Here is a 10,502-nt window from a genome sequence, read left to right on the forward strand (position 1 = left end):
ATGATCAATAGGATTTGATAGGCCATGCCTAGGGACGACGGATTGTACTACACCCTAGTTTAGTGTAATTTAGGTAGACAATCCGTGCCAACCGAAGATGGGTTACACTTATTCATTGATTATATGTACCCTGTTAAAGAATTTGATAATTTATACATGGGGAAGACAGGTCGTACCGCATCTTAGTGGTTAGGTGGATGATCCGTGCCAACTGAAGATAGATTATGCTTATTCTTTAATAAGGTAGTTTCTTGTTTATTTATAACATGCATAGAATGAATTTCTGGGATTAATTATGATTAACCATTGTTGTGCGGATAGAGTTGAAGTCAATACCCTACACCCTCTCTCTTATTTTAAAGCTCTTTTACTTTCATGCACTTTAGTTTTAAAGAAAATCAAATCAATTCTCTTTTTAATTAAGTTAATTTTAATCTTTCAAATTTTGATAATAAAACCCCTGCAGTCCTTGAGGTTTGACACCCTCAATATATCCTTATCCTACAGGATTCGTACTATTGCGAGTGGTTATTTTTATTATTGATATTTTTGGACACAAAAATACCACATCCCCCTCCAACAGAGCTTTTCCCTTGTTCCCCTTTCTCTTTGGCATAGAGGGGGTCGGCCTTAACAGCTGAAGCAGACAAAATAGCTTCCTGAACTTAGGGACGCGGAGAAGGTTTGGAAGTGGAGCCGGGACTCTTCAGGGTAGGTGCCTTAACTACAACCGATTTATCCGAAGGTTGACTGACCTTGTGAGCTTGGTCCTTCTTACGAGCTAGCAATTTGTGGATTGCCTTGTCAGAAAGGAAAATTGGTTTCTTAAGATTCCTTTGACGATCCCAGTAAACTTTGTCAATAGGGATCTGATACCCCAAATGCTCTAGAAGAGTAGAATCGGTAACAATCTCATTAAAATTCATCTGAGTCTCATTCTCGGGAAGTTGGGAGAAAGCCAAGATATGATCAACTCGACTTTACTGCTCTAGGTTTAATTTGGGACATCCTTTCCCTACCAAGATGAAGAGAAGTCAAAAAAAAAAAAAAAAAAATTGAGAGGGAAATCAAAAATACTCACAGCTTTCTTGGGAAACCCCCACTCTCGTGGGACAGTGTGCTCTAGTGGCAAAGCCTCCGACGAGGATACCTCCCAAGCATCAGAAATGTAAAAAAGTTGCCCCACCCAATACTTGTTGTTGGAGTAAGTCTTGCTAGCCTCAATGAATTGATTTTTCCTGGGAACCATGAAAGTCACCGTCTCGTCGGTGTTTGGGTACATATGAGCACCGTATATATTGAAGAATTCCGGGATTGACAGGGTCTTCCCCGGAAAAATGAATGCCCACAACAAAAGCGTGGCCATAAAGTATCGCCAACCATTGGGCATCAACTGCCCTGGGCTATCCCCAGAGAAGATAACATCTCCCTGATAATGGGAGAGAAGGGCAAACAAACGCCAGCCAGAAACATGCGCTCATAAACGTATATGTCTCCATGACCACCAACCATTTCGGTGGAATCATAGAGGAAATGTAAAGAAACTGAAGAAGGAATCTTATAGTTATATCTGAGTACCTTCTCATCGGATGGCGAAAAACAAGACCTTAGTTGACATGGAAATTCCAAGCGTAAAGATGACCCCATGCCGAAGGGAGATGCCCCACCAAATGGGTGATTCCTAGCAGACGAGCCACCCTTTTGCCGAACCAAAGGAACCTCCAGGGAAAGATCATTGGCGATCTCACCGTCGGAAAGTTGAGGTTGATAAGTGGAAGACATTGTTGCAGAAAGAAGAACTTTAGAAAATTTCAAAGGCAAAAGAATTTAGGAGCTTGGAGCTGTGAAGAAAGAAGAAGAAAAGGAAACCATTTATCAAGAAATAAAACCTTGAAACCAGCAATGGAGCATTTAATGTAAATTCATCATGAGTCTGTAGCCACGCCTAAACCAAGGGAACTCATGACATCCTTTCCCTCGAAAGATGAGACCAAGAATGCCATTTGACAGCCAGCACCCAGCTCAAGAGCCACATGCTCGACTCCATCCATTTGAAGAAAAACACGTGGAGGAAGCAACGACACATTTATTAGGATGCGTACAAAAGATTTGAAAGATCACAAATTGCAGCTAACCACCGAATATCTTGGACACGCAATTTTTGGGTTCGATAAATGGATAAAACGCCAAAAATAACAGCTTCAATGAGTCGGATCAAGCAAAATATCTGAAGAATGTACCATTTCAAGGAAAAGGAGGAAACCGAGCATCAAAATTCTCTTCTCTCGAAGCCTTGACAGAAGGAATTCAGGGGGTAGCTGTTACACATAAAAATCGTACCTAATTCAATAAGCCTAAGGCCCTATAGTGGGAGATAAAAGCCAAAAATGATACAACAAGCCTAGTCCAGTGCTGAAGGTCTAAGCCCATCGTCATCGCTATTCTATGATAGCCTGGGATAACTTACTCACACCATGTTTGCAGTAATCATCAAGTCGACAATCTCGGGGTCAAACATACACATTAATCACATCAATGGTTACCCACACTCTCAGATACTCATTGATTACAGGAATAGTTACGAATCACTCTCGGATTAACACTCATGATAACAAATGCCGTTACGCACCATTCTTGGAGTCAATATTGATTACAAGCATTCTCGGGTCAATTACTATGACAGTTATGCGCCACTCTCGGGATTAGTACTAACGATAGTATTGGTTTCATAATACCCATAACGGCTAGGGAAAAGTAATTTTAACTCCATCTGTTACACCCGAATCCCAAATCCTCCGCCCGGTCATCATCATTACATCCACCACTACACCTATAAAAGGGTACGAAAGTCAAGGATACAGGTACATGACTCATTTTCACTAAATACTATACAGAACTTAGAAAGAAGCTAACTTTAACATCGGAGGAGGATTCGCCAGAACATCGCCTACGTATTCTCTTAACCTCATTTTTGTCTTTCAGATTGAAAGAAGAAGCGACATCCAAAGTTACAATTTCATCCCTTGAGTCCACCATACCGGAAACTGTGCCAACATATATTAATCATGTCTACTATTGTTTTGTTTGGATGAGGATATAAAATAGAGTAGGTTCATGACAATAGGAGTTAAAGTGTAATAGATATACCATTTGGGCAGCTAGGGTTTTAGAAATAGGGTTTCTATAAAAATTTTCCTTATAGTAAAATTTACTTTAAAACACAATTTTGTTATATGGAGATTCGAACTCATGAACTATTAGGAAAATTATACCATACTAACCATTAAACCGATCAACTCATTTGAGATAAAACCTTTAAATCAAAATATAGATTTTATACTCTAAAGTTGTTTTGATCCATTTAACTAAGATAAATCAATCATACTAATGGGCCTACACAACTCTGAATTCATCTATCAAGGCTAGGCTTAAGAATTAGTCTAGCCTAGAATCGAGGTCGTTGTTGTATAAAATACCACCTAAATTAATAGGCAAATACTTAGCATGTTTTAACTCGCAAGTGCACGAAGTCCAACCGTAGTATAGTTGGGCAAATATGAGATCATCCCATGAGGATTGTTAATTTTGTTTAAAACTGATTTTCCTAATTAAATTGCCAAATTGTCACAGATTTGCAATGGTGAAAAGATAAAAAGATAATGAAGAGGTTAAGGTTTTGATATCCACCACAAATCATACTAATTAAGAAAATATTAGATCAATGTTCCAATCAGATGATATTTTAATGTTTGTCAATCTAAGGGCATGGTATCTACACCTTAAATTATTGATCTCTCTAAGCAGCGAATTAGGTATGGCATCCACTCTAAGTCTTTTATTCCCTAAAGGATTTAGCATGGTATCTACTAAGTTGTTATTTAGGGAAACATAATTCTATGGAGATCGACAAACACATGAATCCTAGGGCATGGTATCTACTCCTAGTTTCCATACTGATTAAGCCAAGAACACATGATGAGGTTCTTTTGTCACTGTATTAAGCACAAGATTTGGTCATCTAAATTGACTTAGTTAACAGATTTCAATCACAAGCAAATAATGGTGAGACACATTCACAAGGGGAATTCAATTACATAGGCATAGTCAATTAACATATGATTGAAACAAAGACACTAATATTAAAGTTAAAAAGACATGATTAGGGCTTCAATCTAGCCCTAACAATTGTTTAGTTACACATAATGAAACTAAAGCTAAAAAGAAAAGGGAAAGAAGAAACCAGAAAATGCTTCTTGAAGTAGCCTCCAAAGTTTCCTCTCTGGAATTGTATTTTTTCTAAGAGGCCTAGAGGTCTATTTATATGCTTGAGGAAGTCCTAGAAACCCTAGGAAACCTAATAAAATCGGAGAACAAAACCCTAGTCCAATTAGGGTTGGGAAATCCAAATTTTAAATGGAAAATAAGACTTTCCGCATCTGGGTCGCCCAATTGCGCTCGATCGCAGTGCCTTGCGCTCGATTTTTCCTCTGCTGTGCTTGAGCGCTGATGCGCTCGATCCAAACTCTAGCTTTTCCCAAATTTGGTCCTTTATGCTCAAAACTTCCAGAATTGCTTCATTTTCCTTCAAACACCTAAAAATAGAGAAAAACACGAAAAGGAAGTAAGACAACATAAAATAGCACAACGAAAGGATTAACACACATAAATTAAAGGGCTGTATATTTTAGCACTTATCATACCGCCAAACTTACATATTGCTAGGCCCTTAGCAATACTAAACTGAAAATAAAAAGAAACAAAAACAAAACTATTCTATCTCCACTATCGTAGGAAACATGATTGCATTTAGCATATATAACAAGCCTTTTAAACCCCTAGGCATCCCTAGTAGGGCGAGTGAAGTCTCGTGAGAGTTTAACAGAAATGCTACCCACAAACATTTATGCACAATTCATGTCATCCTCAAAATTAAAGCATCGCTTTAAACCATGATTTTCAGTCATTAGCAAGTTTAAAAAGGTAAACCCCATCTTCATAATGAATTGGAATTTCAAAAGTTTAATTACTTACAACAGGCAAGCTAAGGCATCACAAGCTCAAAATGGTGTTAGGTGAACTAGCAAATAAATATGAAGCTTCCAAGTAGTTCCAATGTGCAATATCTCACTATCTCAAATACCACTGGGATCCTTATCAAAATGAAAAACTATGGCAAGAAGTCACATTATTATTATTCTTTTTGGTCAAGCCATGCAATGTTTGGTTCTCTTAAGCTTTCTAATTGACCCATGTAACGAGTGTTAGGCCAATGTATCCCAAACCAGATGGTTTTAGGGCATCAGGTATGAAAACACCCATAAGGACTTAATAACTCGAGTCAAAAGGCTACAAAACTAAACTTGACATGACATTAATCAAATCAAAATTTTCACCTTTTGACGTGAACACTCAATGCTTTATGAGGCAAGAGGTCCAGTTACTTAGTGAGAAACTTAAAATTGATCAATAAATTTTATTTTTATTTATTTATTTATTTATCTCATTGCCAAAGTATCCATAAAATAAATCACCCAGTTTTACCTAAGACAGAGAAACATACATATCATGCTTACATGTCATACCTCACAAAAGATGTGCTAGTGTGCTTGTGTTAAATCAGGTCAAACAAGTAAATTCTCAGATGCCTGAAGTAAGTAACCAAACCCAGAAACCCCATCATCAGATCATGTGTTCAAAATTTGAACTCACTAAAGACAATCAAATCACAATTCTTAGATCAACAAAAAATTTTAAGACAGACATGAACATGCACTTTTTCTAAAAAACAAATATAGGGATAAAGTGTGTGTAAGTGTCTCTCATACCCCTAAACTTAAATGACACATTGTCCTCAATGTGTATATATCATGGAAAGATCTCGCCTGGGAAATGGGGAAACTTGCTGGAAAGGTATGGCTCGTAGCACACCCTCAAACTCGAATGCAAGCACACTTGTCCCTGAAAAACATAACACTGAAACAAAACGAAGGAAAACAAAAAGACACTAAAAATAAACAGCAGAAAATACAAATAAACAGAAAAAAAGGATATGTTATAGGGTGCCTCCCATGAGCGCTAAGTTTAATGTCTTCAGCCAGATTGTTTCAACCCTTTGGTCTAAACTTGGAGCACCAGTCTTTTCTTCTCTTGCACTAAAGAGAATGAATTCTTTCTACCGCAGGGTGATTCCAAATGTCTCCAAATAGGGGTAGTTCACTCTGAGCATTCTTAAACAGTTTCTCATCTGGAAGGGAATCATGAACTGTAGTAAAGTGAGAAGAATACTCAGGAAGTTTTTCTACCTCGTTGGTCTCTTTATGCTCATCACATAACCCCAACAGACTTCTCTCCTGGCCTTTTAGTACTTCAGGAATAGGAGCTAATGTTGAAGAATCCTCTATGCTCTCTTCCTTTTCCCAATGTGGACCTGTGGGACCTCAATTTTCTCCTCCTTTCTCTCTTCCACTTGATTTTCAACCACTTCTTCACTCTTCAGTGTGATGATAGCTTGCTCATGATAGCAAATACTCTCATCCTCCATGTAGTGTCCATTGGAATTGGACACCAACTGATTTTGGAGCTTTTCTTCTTTGAGGGTATTTGATATTTGCTTGAGGTGAGCCTCAATCCCAATAAATGATTCAGAGTGAGAGTTCTCCATCTCCCGTAAAGAGTTTACCATCTGATTAGACTCACTCATAAAATTCAACATCTTACCTTTAAGATCAGCAATTGTCAAAAGAGATGGTTCTTCTTGATATTGTTGTTGTGGCGGCCAATAGATGGGATATAACTCCTCTTCTTGAGCTTTTATTTTGGCATCGATGGATTGTAGCAGTTGATTGTTGGCCTCCATTTAGCTGAGAATAGCTGACACATTTTCTTTGAACGCAGAGCTCTTCAGAGGAGGTGGCTCAACCTGATACTGTTGTTGTGGAGCAGATTGATCATAGAACTACGGATATGATTGATGGTGCAGTTCATGAAATTGTAGAGTAGGAGCTTGAGCTTGCCATGACAGATGAGACTGGTGGCTCCATACAGAGTAGAAATCATTCCCTAGTGTAGAGAACGGTGTGTTCATATGGGGTGTTGGAATGTCTCCCCACATGAGTGAAAACAAAAATAAAATAAAGAGAAGTTAAAATAACAAAAGGAAAATAAAAAGAAAATTAAAAAGAAAAACACAATTGGCCCGAAGAGTAGGAATCTATATGTGTGCGCTCGATCGCACTCGTGCAGAGGTGTGTGTGTGTGCAGGGATGCGCTGGTGCGCACAAGGGTGCATGGGTGTTGGTGCGGTCAAGTGCAGAGCGAGGTGCACTTGATCATACTCGGGCAAAATAGAAAACAAAGAAACACAGTAGCTTTAGTACTACTGCTCGGCTTGCACTCAATTGCCTTGCAGCAGTGCGCTCGATCGCACCACTGCAAAACGGAACTCAACTTCTTGAAATCAAAAACCAAGAAAAAATTAAAATTAAAAAGAAAAATAAACTAAGGGAGAAAAAAAAAATTCTAAACAAAATCAAACAATCCCTGGCAACGGCACCAAAAACTTGTTGCACCAAATACCCATCTAAATTAATCGGTAAATACTTAGCACGTTTTAACTCACAAGTGTACAAAATCCAACAATAGTATGGTTGGGCAGATACAATATCATCTCACGAGGATTGTTAATTTTGTTTAAACTGATTTTTTTAATTAAATTGCTAAATTGTAACAGATTTGCAATGGTGAAAAGATAAAAAGGTAATGAAGAGGTTAGGGTTTTGATATCCACCATAAATCATACTAATTAAGAAAATATTAGATCAATGTTCCAATCACATGATATTTTAATGTTTGTCAATCTAAGGGCATGGTATCTACACCTTAAATTATTGATCAGCCTAAGCAACGAATTAGGTATGGTATCTACTCTAATTCTTTTCTTCCCTAAAGGATTTAGCATGGTATCTACTAAGTTATTTTTTAGGGAATATAAATTCTATGGAGATTGACAAACACATGACTCCTAGGGCATGATATCTACTCCTAGTTTCCATGTTGATTAAGCCAAGAACCCATGATAAGGTTCTTTTGTCACTTTATTAAGCCCAAGATTCAGTCATCTAAATTGACTTAATTAACAGATTCGAATCACAAGCAAATAATGGTGAGACACATTCACAAGGAGAATTAAATTACGTAGGCATAATTAATTAAAATAACCACATATGATTGAAACAAAGACACTAATATTAAACTTAAAAAGACAAGATAAAGGCTTCAATCTAGCCCTAACAATTTTTTAGCTACACATAATGAAACTAAAACTAAAAAGAAATGGGAAAGAAGAAACTGAAAAATGCTTCTTGAAGTAGCCTCCAAATTCTCCTATTTGGAATTGTATATTTTCTAAGAGGCCTAGAGGTCTATTTATAGGCTTGAGAAAGTCTTAGAAACCTTAGGAAACCTAATAAAATCAGAGGACAAAACCATAGTCCAATTAGGGTTGGGAAATCCAAATTTTAAATGGAAAATAAGACTTTACGCATCTGGGTTGCCCGAACGCACTTGATTGCAATGCCTTGCGCTCAATCGCAGCTTGCGCTCGATTGTTCCTTTGCTGCGCTCGAGCCTAGATGTGGTACGCTCAATCCAAACTCTAGCTTTTCCCAAATTTCGTCCTTTATGCTGAAAACTTCCAGAATTGCTTCCTTTTCCTTCAAGGATCCGGCTTACATGTTGTTGGAGTATGTAGTGAAAAACTAGTAGCTAAAATTAAAAAAGTTGTATTTTGAGTAGTAAAATGAAAATTCTTGCTGGAGATGCTCTTCATTTTATTCTCTAAATTTTAAGAGCCAAAAAGGTAAAGTTATATAATTTTTTACCCTCCCCTCTCTTGATTAATTAGTTTAAAACTAATAAAATAATAATGTTTGACTACAGTAGAGAAATGTATAGAGGGCTTGATATTTGACTCATTTTAAATGTGATTTGTTAAATTTAATAAAATAAATTTTTCTCCTCGAATTTAATTTTTATTTGAATAGTCTATTGTGAATGCTACCTCACCAAAATCCCGAGTAGACTTCACAAACGTGAAAGTGATCATTAGGGGGGAAATAAAGTAATTTGACTCTTGTTGACAACTATTGGTATAAATTGATGTTCGCACTAGTAAAACATATATAATAATCTTAGTTTCGTAGAAATTATGGATAGGACCATTACTTTTCCTTTGCATTTCATGTTCAAATGGTTTTAATTTGTAAAACGAATATAACATTGACAAAAAAAAAAAGAAGGCAAAGTTGTCGACCTTTTAAGTGTCACTGTTGCATAGTAGTATATGTACCAAGCAATACGCATACTGCTTTCTAGCCTATGGACAAGTACCTGTCCTCGATGGCGGCCAACATGGAAATTAATCTTCTCCACGTAAAAAGACATGAGAGGTCAACAGACAACAGCTAATGCCATGAATGTTAATTTATACGTAAAACTTTTTTTTTTTGGCATGTCCGAGCAAGAGGGGGGGAGGATTCGAACTAGTGACCTTTGTTTCTTTAAGCGTGGTCCCAGCCGATTGAGTTACCTATTGGGGACATACGTACGATTTCTTGTATTAAAATGTTTATATAACTAATAATTTTTTATTTATTTATTAGGTTTTGTTTTATTTAGCATTATCTCGATCACCAATTATAGAAATAGAATCTATTGTAATACAGTGTATCTAATCAAATTATATATCTTATTAAGATAAGCGGTGATTTAATACTCCAAGTTATATAATAATTGTGTCACTACAAAATGTTTTTGAATGGAATGCGCTGGTTGGAAGTATATAATTAAAAGTATTTTCCCCTCAAGCTTGTAGTCCCATGACTTAGCTAGCTTTTTGTATGCAATCAATTCACAAAGATTAATTAATATCGATAAATCCGTGGCCCTAATTGAGTGGTGGCCAAAAGGCATGCAGTCATGCAGATCACCATCACACTAAAACAATTTCCAAGATGGCAAGAGAAGCTAAACAAGTCAATTTGATCAGCTGAGCAAAGAAACAAGATTTTGATTCCCATTATACACCACCTGTACGTAAGTGATCTATCTTAAACATCAAAGCTCTGTTTGCTTGTTGAGAGAAAAGAGAGTAATTTGGCCAAGGCAACCATAATTTGAACACAGAAAAAAATGTCTATGCATGGAGGGTCAGGTATCTTGTTTCCTCCTCCTACCAGAGAAAATGACTTAAGATTTACCCACACAACCAAATGAAGCTAGCCTCATCAGTTTGGCGAAAAACAATGACCTCTTTAATTAACAATGACATGCCAGATTTCTTGTGTACGTAACATGATCAGCAATAAGTTTCTAGTGCATATCAACTCACTTACTCCATTGTCTTGATAAAGACAACCTCTGTACATAAAAACCCCATATACTGATAAATATGAAACATTAGGAGGAGTAGATTCTTACAGAGGTCGATGCAAGTCATGTCTATT

The sequence above is a fragment of the Corylus avellana genome, chromosome 8 (assembly GCF_965113065.1).
Source record: "Corylus avellana chromosome 8, dhCorAvel1.hap1.2, whole genome shotgun sequence".
In the NCBI taxonomy this organism is placed as follows: domain Eukaryota; kingdom Viridiplantae; phylum Streptophyta; class Magnoliopsida; order Fagales; family Betulaceae; genus Corylus; species Corylus avellana.